This window comes from Pinus tabuliformis, chromosome 6 (assembly GCF_031772625.1).
Source record: "Pinus tabuliformis cultivar Carrire ecotype Pingquan chromosome 6, CPIR1, whole genome shotgun sequence".
Lineage (NCBI taxonomy): Eukaryota > Viridiplantae > Streptophyta > Pinopsida > Pinales > Pinaceae > Pinus > Pinus tabuliformis.
In genome coordinates, this window is record NC_142292.1 from 1,716,240,392 (window position 1) to 1,716,249,684 (window position 9,293).

A 9,293-nucleotide genomic window follows, 5' to 3' on the forward strand; every position below is an offset into this window, starting at 1 on the left:
AAGTCAAGTTACAATCACGTGACATATGTCCAATGTTATGACACTTGAAGCACTCTATGTTGTTAATGAATAAGAATTCATGACTTCTTCTTGCAAAATTGTTTCTCGGAGATTAACACAGACCATTATATGCCCTACAATCTTTTGCCATGTGTCCAAAATTTATACAAGAATAACAATAACCAACAAATATACTTTGGTACCTGGAGGATGGAGATTGCCTTGATGTACTTTTAAATTCATTTTTCCTTGGGATCCTTTGATGATATCCATTGCCTCTTGCATCTTTGACACCATCTACATATCTCCTTGGAGTAGGATTTCTTCCATAGTTATCTTGACTCTTCTCCTTGCCTTTGCTGGAATTGAGAGCATCAACATTTCTTTATGGCTTCTTCATATCCTTGTTGTTTGAAGCATTATCATTTTTGTTTAAGGATTCACCTACATAGCCAAGACCCCATTTATCAAGGGGATACCTTAAATGATTTAGGATGTCATCTAGGGTTTGAGAACTTTTCAAGTTCTTATTCAGCAATTCAACTTCCTTTTTAAGAAAGACAATTTCTTCATTCATTTTCTTGCATTCTTCATCCTTCTTTGATAGAATGACCTCCATTTCTTCCTTCATCTTGGTTGCTTCACATGATTGGGCCCTAAGAGAAGTGATTTCTAATTTAATTTGGTAATGTCATCATCCTTTTCTTCTAGTTGGCATATCATGTTGTTTCTCTCCTTTTCTACTTCATCAACTTGTCCTTCTATGAATGTCAAAGCTTCCATCACCTTCTCAGCTCCTTGTGCTTGTTTCCTTGCTTCTTCTAGTTGAAATCTAAGGGAGGAGACCTCTTCCTTGTATTGACCAATCTCTGCTTCAAGTTTTTTCAAGCTCTTGTGCCTTTGTTCAAGGTGGCTTGACAAGGTATCTTCCCATTTATTTGCCTTATCCAATTGATTTGTCATGGATATGACTTCTTCATGATGCTTTCTCTTGTTTTGATGAAATTCTTCCCTAATCTTGGCGAGCTCCTCATCTCTTTCTTGTACTAGAAGCTTGACAAGGTCAAATTCCTTCCTTGTCTTACCCTGGTCACCAACTTGCGCTTTCTTCTTAAGTTCCTCATTTTTGTTTTTCAAATTGTTAGTTTCTTCTATGGCAGCCATAAGTTTAGTGAGGAGATATTCTTCAAGATATTCTTCATTCTCTTCTTCTTCTAGGTCTTCTTTAGCCTTGATGTTATCACTCTTATCTTCGACTTCCTTGATGGGCTCTGGATTTATTTCTTGTTTTCCATCATTTTCTTGACTAGAGATCATTGTCAACGCTCCTTTTGAGTGAAGATCATGAATTTTATCCCATATGCCTTTTGCTTACAAACATTTTTCAAAATTGACCTTCATAGAATCAGGTAGCCAATTCAAGATTGTTTTCGTTGCTCTTGTATTATGTTCCTTGGATTCTCCATCCATCATGCTATCAGCAATCACTGATTTCCATACTTCAATGCCTTGAGGCTTTAAGAAATTCCTCATTCTTGCCTCCCATATATCAAAGTTTCCATTGAACAATGGAACCTTCACAAATTGATTGACTTCAATTTCGGTGGTTGAGGCAGACACATCTTTAGGAGGATTGGAGACTTTCTTCATTGGCTTCACCATTTGTGCTCTAATGATCAACCTTCAAGTTGTTAGGGTTTGAGTGAAGGCACTGGCTCTGATACCAATTGTTGGAAATACTGAGAGCGGAGTGAATCAATATTTCTTTTCAATTGTTACTTTTACGAGTTAGATAATTTATATTTAGAACACAAAATGAACAATAAGAATAAATTATTTTATTAATTTATTTTTCACAATAAATCAAGTACAATGTATATAGGACTCCAACCCTAAATGAAGACACCAATCTTCAATCTCGGAGGCTCCAACCTGTTTCCAAGCACCAACTTGGACTTTTGTAAGGCTACTACCTCTAGGGCACAAACCCTATCTTCTCATGGCACCAACCTTGAATTTAAAGGCTCAAACCCTAGGGCACCAACCCTTCTTTAGTACTTGGATCCTCTAGGACTTCGATCCTCTAGGGCTCCAACCATATTATCCAAGGAACCAACCTTGTATTTTTGAGGCTCCAACCCTTACTTTACTTTGTCAAGATATGTTTAGTTGTACTTCATAGCTCTTAATGTATTCTTCAATGATCCCTTTCAATCTTCAACAATCCCTTAATTTAGTCTCCACGTTAGGTCATCAATGACAACCTTGTTCTTCACATGAAGGTGTCACCATTTCTCTTCATGTTACCCAAACAAAACTTCTAGTCACCTCATGATGACATCAACCATGCATCATGATCTCCAATAATATCTCCAAGTTCAGTTTCAAACTATAGGTCTTCAATCTGCTTTGGGAATGTCTACACCAACCTTTAGGACAGCCTTCAAAGGATACTTAATAACTACTTCAAGATATTCTCAATGCAATCTTTAGATATTCTCAATGCAATCTTTAGGATCTCTATTATAATAAAGCTTCTTTAAACTATTCCAAAATTGTATATAAAAACTTCTTAATGATGACTTCAAGGTTTGCACAATAAGCTACACCAATACTTTCCAACTTGCTAAAAAAGGTCCTTTAAAATACTCTCCAACCAACTCTTCAAGATTTCAGCATCTCCAACAAAATTTAATGAATAGTTTCTCAATAAAGGCCTTCTAGATAACTCTTCATTAGCTGTCCTCCAAAACTAATCTACAAAACTGTTTCTTGGCTCCTTCAATTAATGTTAATCCCCAAGCATTGCCAAAAGATTGTTCCTCAAATTAAGTGTTATCCAAACTGTTCACTAAACTGAATTTGTATTCACTTTAAGTGTCACTGCCAACTGCCTTATAGTCTTATCAATCTTACTTTTCTTTTAATTCTGGTCCGAGCCTTCAACAGGTGTTAAATCGTATATGTCTGAAGTCACCAGTATCACCACGGGTCCGAGGTGAGGGAGTTCTTTCACAAGACAGTTGTATCACCACGGGTCCGAGGTGAGGGAGTTCTTTCACAAGACAGTTGTCCTAGCTGTAGTGTGACCTTTTCACAGGGTTGATATCAAGTTCAACTGTAATACAACTGATCTGTCTGAATCTTTAAGCTTGTTGTCTGAATCTTCAATCTGGATTCAACGGTTATTGCATCCCTTCCATAGTTCACTATATTACTAACCCGAATCACGGATTCTGCAGTCTGAATTTGTAGTTCTGGAAAAGATCTTTGTGTCGTTGTCTCTATAAATTCTAGATATCCAACCAAACGATTTTGATTAGGCAGAAATAATGATAAATTTGAAACGATCACAGGTTTGCGTGGATGATCACAGGTTTGGGTTCAAAAACTGAGCACCCGCAAGATTGTCCACACGGTTTTAATATGGTACGAGCTCCTACAAATAGTTGTCCAGTACAAGTCCAAGCTCTTTTGTGCATTTACAATATTTATTCTTCAGATCGAATGTCCTTTATGCGTCTTGTAAGATGTTGAAGATGACAACATGAGACAAGAAGATGACAACTCAATCGCAGTAAAGACATAGTAAGATGTTGGAGTACAATGATGGAAAGCCTGAGTGTAATTATTGCTAAAAATGTAAGGAGTAGCAATACAACATCAATGCATGAAGAAGATCATATACTAAAGGTAAGTCAAGTCAACACTACAAAAATATAAGGGGAATTCATGTGGTAAAGACACCTTATCGACATATTGATCATAAGAGCAGGTAAATTAATCAATTAATGTATTAACTTCACTCGGAAGTGAAATAATTAGTCGATATATGAAAAATATTAATACTAGTATCATCAAATCTCATCATAACAGTTCATTTTAAGAAATCTACAAGTGCAATGGTCCTCATAAAATTGAATTGGGGTGATTAAAAAATATATATATATATATATATATATATACAATTTATTGGTGAATCAAACTTCGTTGTTGTAAATAATTAATCATCCATCTAAAATAGCCCTGAAAAGTTAATAAACTTAAATCATAATAATTTCATGGAAATTTAGGGTATTAACACCAGTGACCTAAGACTTGACTTGTCTTGCCTTAGGAATCCTACATGCTACTAAAGAAGCCCTCATTGTGTTTAGACTCGTCTTTCATTAAAAGAGAGAAGTAATTGTCTAAGTGCTCAATAACAACACTTTGGTGTTACACTCACCTTTCTACCTTGTGAGGGCTTTGCACTAGAGTGCAAGAATGTGTTATAACATTTTGATGTCATTGCCAAGAACAAAGAATTCATTCTCCTTGGTTATCCAAAGTCTATGCTTCAATTATTTTGGTGAGTGGAAACCAAAGAGTTACCTAAGTTTACTCATCTTATGAAATCATAGGAAGAAAAGGCAAGCACTTGATATCCAACAAAATTTTTGAAGCAAATACGTTTCCATAGATACATCGATCTTGTAAAAGTATATAGAAGGAGAATCCAAAGGAATTGTCATGCTTTGAAAGGAAAGCTTGAAATCATAAAGGATGTAAGAACCCTTTCCATTGATCATTTAAGAGTAATTTCAATGGCCACTAAATCATGTCTTACCGATGCCTAAAAGGCCTTTGACATATATAGGATTCAAGGTCACCCTTGACTTTCCTAATAAATTTGACAAGTAATTACCTAAGTTATCAAGCAACAATATCATCTCAATTGAAGGCTTCCTAACCTCATTTTACAATTCCCTTGGTGTACATAGTCTCCCAAATGAACATGAGGATGTGGCTATGAAACTATTATAAATATAATGGTTAAGAGTTTGAGTGAGCCTAATGGTTAAGGGCTTATTATTTATCCTAATAGGTCACAAGTTTAAATCCATAGGCGATAGAGTATGTATAGCTCCATAGACTTTAGCAGTGAAATCATTGCAAAGGTTGTCTCACAAACAAGTGGATTCAAACACCAATAATAATAAATAACATAAATAATAAATAATAACTCATAATTAAGTAATAACTTATAATTAATGAAAAAACATGTCACAACTAAAAGACGTGATTCTTGATGGTAATACATTTTCAGCTAGCTATATATACAAATTCCTTACTTATGAATCATATTATAACATATCATTTCCATTCTCATATAAATCCAACAAACATGTTACCAAAAAGCAACTAAATTTTGACGAATGATATGATGATTAAAGACTAGATTAAAAAAAAAAAAATCAAATTTTTGATACCAAACGTGATAGCCAAATTTAACTTACCAATAAATTATTAGAATATTTAATATATAAAAATATTCATTTACGATAGATAGATAGATAGATAGATAGATAGATATATATATATATATTCATTTACGAACGATATATATATATATATATATATATATATATATATATATATATATATATATTAGTTATCCATTTAAATTCAAAGAGGAAAAGTTAAATACATTATATGAAATTAAAAAAATGTGAATTCTAAATAAGGAATTTGTAATAAAATATTTTTTTATTAAAAGTAGCACTAAACTATTTGTAAATAAAACATTCAAGTACTTTTTAAAAGTAGTATTAAATTATCAGAGATTTAGTAAATTAAAAGGGAAAACAAATTTTTATATTTTCAAGTTTATATAAAAAAATTATTTAAATAAATTTCTTTAAAAGTTATTGAAGAATATTAACATTGATGTATAAGTTTAAAATTAAATTATTATTATTATTTTTGATAGAATATGTAAGTTTTATAATTAAAGTATTATTTGAAATAAAATTATTTATAAAAGTAAAATGGAGTCTAGTATCGAAAAGAAAGGATTATTTTCTAAAATTTCAAAATAATATGTTTCAGTACACATAGAATAAAAAGGACATTTGTAAGGAAAGATATCATTATTTTCGTTAATCTGATTAAACAAAACATTTATGTTACTACTGAATGTGCTAACCAATTATTTATTCCTAAGTCAAATACAACTGAAAATATAGACTTATGAAAAAAGAAACAATTTGACATAACCAATTTACAGGTAAACATTTGAGATTATATTTTTGTATCAAAATTCACAGATATATTTTGATCCACCAGATCATCTATCCTGGGCAAGGGGTATATGTTCTTGAGCATGATTTTGTTCAACGCCCTATAATCTATACACATCTGTCAAGCCCCATCCTTCTTTGGCACAATAATGATGGGTGACCCACATGGTGAAGTACTTGGCGAATGATACCATGTTCTAGTAGTTGTTGCAATTGTTTATTTGCCTCAATTGCTTCTATGATATACCACTTGTACATCCCAATGTTTGGCAATGGGGAGACTGGAAGAAGTTGGATCTCATGCTCCACTTCCCTCTTAGATGATGGTCCTTTGGGCTCTTAGAACACATCCCTGAATGCCTATAGAAACTCTTTCAACTATTGTTTTTGTTTCTTAGTACACCCCTCCAAGGAGGCCTTGCCTCTTATTGACTTATCTGCAGACTAATTTTCTCTTCAAAACATTAAAATGTACTTCTTGTTGGAACAAATCAATTTCTTGGCTTGGTTGGGACTTACTAATGAAATTTTTGACTTGTCTTTATGTGTGTTGATGATGAATGATTTTCCATCCTTGACAAGTCGATATTGGTTTGGTCTCTTCATGAATATTTCATCTTGCATGTACATGTAGGGACTCCCAAACACGACTCGACATACATCAAGGGGAGCCACATCTAGTTCTACTTCAGCAATAAAATGAACATTGATAGCAAATCTAATTTTGCATTGTTTTGTTACCTTCAACTCTACATCCTTATTTACCCATCCCAGTGGATATGGACTTGGATGATCACGAACTTCTAGCCCCAACTTCTTCACCAGTTTTGTTGCAATGAGATTCGCTTGTGATCTTGAGTCAAACAGAGCATCAATATTCATCTTCTTGACCTGTATCTTTATATGGAAGAGTTTGGTCATTTCTTTCTCTTCCTGTTGTTGAAGGCTACTCATATTCACCTCCTTCTGCACTGAAGTACAGATGATCTTCTCATCCACGTCTGAGTCACTTTCAACTTGGTTTCTCAAATCAATGGCCATAAGATTCTTCTTATTATTATCTTTCTTCTTGTTCTTGGGTTTAGCTCTGGATGCAATTTCCAACACTTCTCCTTTGTATGGTCATCAATGTTGCGATGGTTGTAGTGGTTTTTGGGATATTTGCACTAATTTGTTGTGGTTGTCATCTTTTTATCTTTTCCCCCTTTTTGCTTCTTCTTCCCCTCCTTAGAATCATCTAGTTGCTCCTTCTACTTCGATCCACTTGATTGTGCTCTCTTCAGGCCTATGTTCTCCAGGTATTGTGCTTATACACAAGCCTCGTCCACTAATTTGGGCTTTAAAACATTATTTGTTCCCACAAGTGGCGATGTAAACCCCCAAATACTTGAGAAATAAATCTAAGTTCTTTGGGGAGATACCCAGCATTATGGCTATATTTTTTAACTTTCTGGTGTACTCCTGCATGCTTTGGCCCAACTTTCTCCTGAAGTAGTGCCACTGAATCCACTAGTCCTCTACATACCAAATAGGGTAAAATGATGAATTAATAAGGGTTTTAAACTCCCTCCACTTAGTTGTTGGAGACTCTCTCTCCAACCTCAGGGTCTTTGTGTGGCTTTCCCACCAAGTTAGTGCATGGCCCTTTAATTTCATCCATGCAAATGAAATCTTTTGTTCTTCTTCAATTTGATGGATGCTGAAATAAACTTCTAGTTGTTGACACCAGTGATTCAGCTTCAAAGCGTCAATCTCTTCGTGGTATAGCTTGATATCAACTTTTTCTTCCATTTTAAATAGGGATTGTGATTGATTCATGGCATTCAAACTAGGTTAATCATTTTTGGGTTCTTTCTTCAGTTGGTTCTTCGTTTCTTCTTGATCTCCCGATCACCCTTATCCACACCATAACAACAGGTGGCAAGAGTTTCCAGTGGGGAAAGGCTCAGCAAAGGGATTTCAAGGAGCTGAAGAAGAAGATAATTTAAGCACAAATTATGGCATTACCAAACTTGCAACGTCCCTTTGAAGTGGAGACAGATGTGAGTGGGTATGTTATGGGAGTGGTATTTGTGCAAGGAGGAAAGCATGTATGCTAACATTTTGAAGTATTTCATGGGGTAGTTCTTATCTACCCTGCCTACGACAAGGAGCTTTATGCCATGGTGCAAGTTGTGAAGAAGTGGAAGCACTATTTGATGGGAAAGGAAATAGTAATCCACACATATCACTAGCCACTATAGTACTTGCAAGCCCGAAGTAAGTTATAGCATACATGGAATTACAAGTGGATGGTGTTTCTACAGAAGTTTCATTTGGTCATCAAGTAAAAGAAGGGTAGCACAAACAAGTTGGCCAACATGATTTCAAGGCCACCCACATCAAATATCACATCTTTGGGGACTTTTATGCACATGGATCCATTCAACCATGATGCATATAGAGAGGAATATTTAGAGGATGAGGAATTCAAGGAGATGTTTCATTAATTGTAGAGTCGGAGTCATGTGCGCGATGGCAACAACACCATTGAATACCATCTCCGGGATGGGTTACTCTGCAGGCTAGATAAGTTATGTGTTCCTAAAGGTGATAGATTGCAGCTAATTAGAAAGGCTCACACCTCTGTGGTTGCAGGGAACTTTGGTGTAGGGAATATCATGACCAACTTGTAGAGATATGTGTTTGACCCAAGATGCAAGAGCGGGTGGCTAGGTTCATAACAGGATGCATTCTTTGTTGTACCAGCAAACCTAGAAACAGGAAACAGGGTCTTTATCGTCCCTTACCTATACCTACTCATCCTTGGGAAAAAATTTCAATGGAATTTGTGGGAGGTTTACCAAAAACCAAGAAGGGACGTGACTACTTTTTGATGGTAGTTGACAGGTTCAACAAGATGTGTGTTTTGATGTCCTGTAAAACGACCATTAGTGGGAAAGAAGTAACAAACTTGTCCTTTGGAAAGTTCTAGGTGCACTTTGGGATGCCAAGGAGCATCATTTTAGACAGGGATACAAGATTTATTAATGCATTATGGGCTACATTGTGGGAGAATATGGACAAGAAGTTGAAAATATCTACAACATTCCATCCACAAATAGATGGGTAGGCAGAAGTAGTCAACAAGACTTTGGTGCAGCTTTGAGGGGATACAATTGAAAACATTCGAAGACCTAGGATGAAAGTATAGTATATATACAAAATTATTACGACAAATCAGTCCAGACT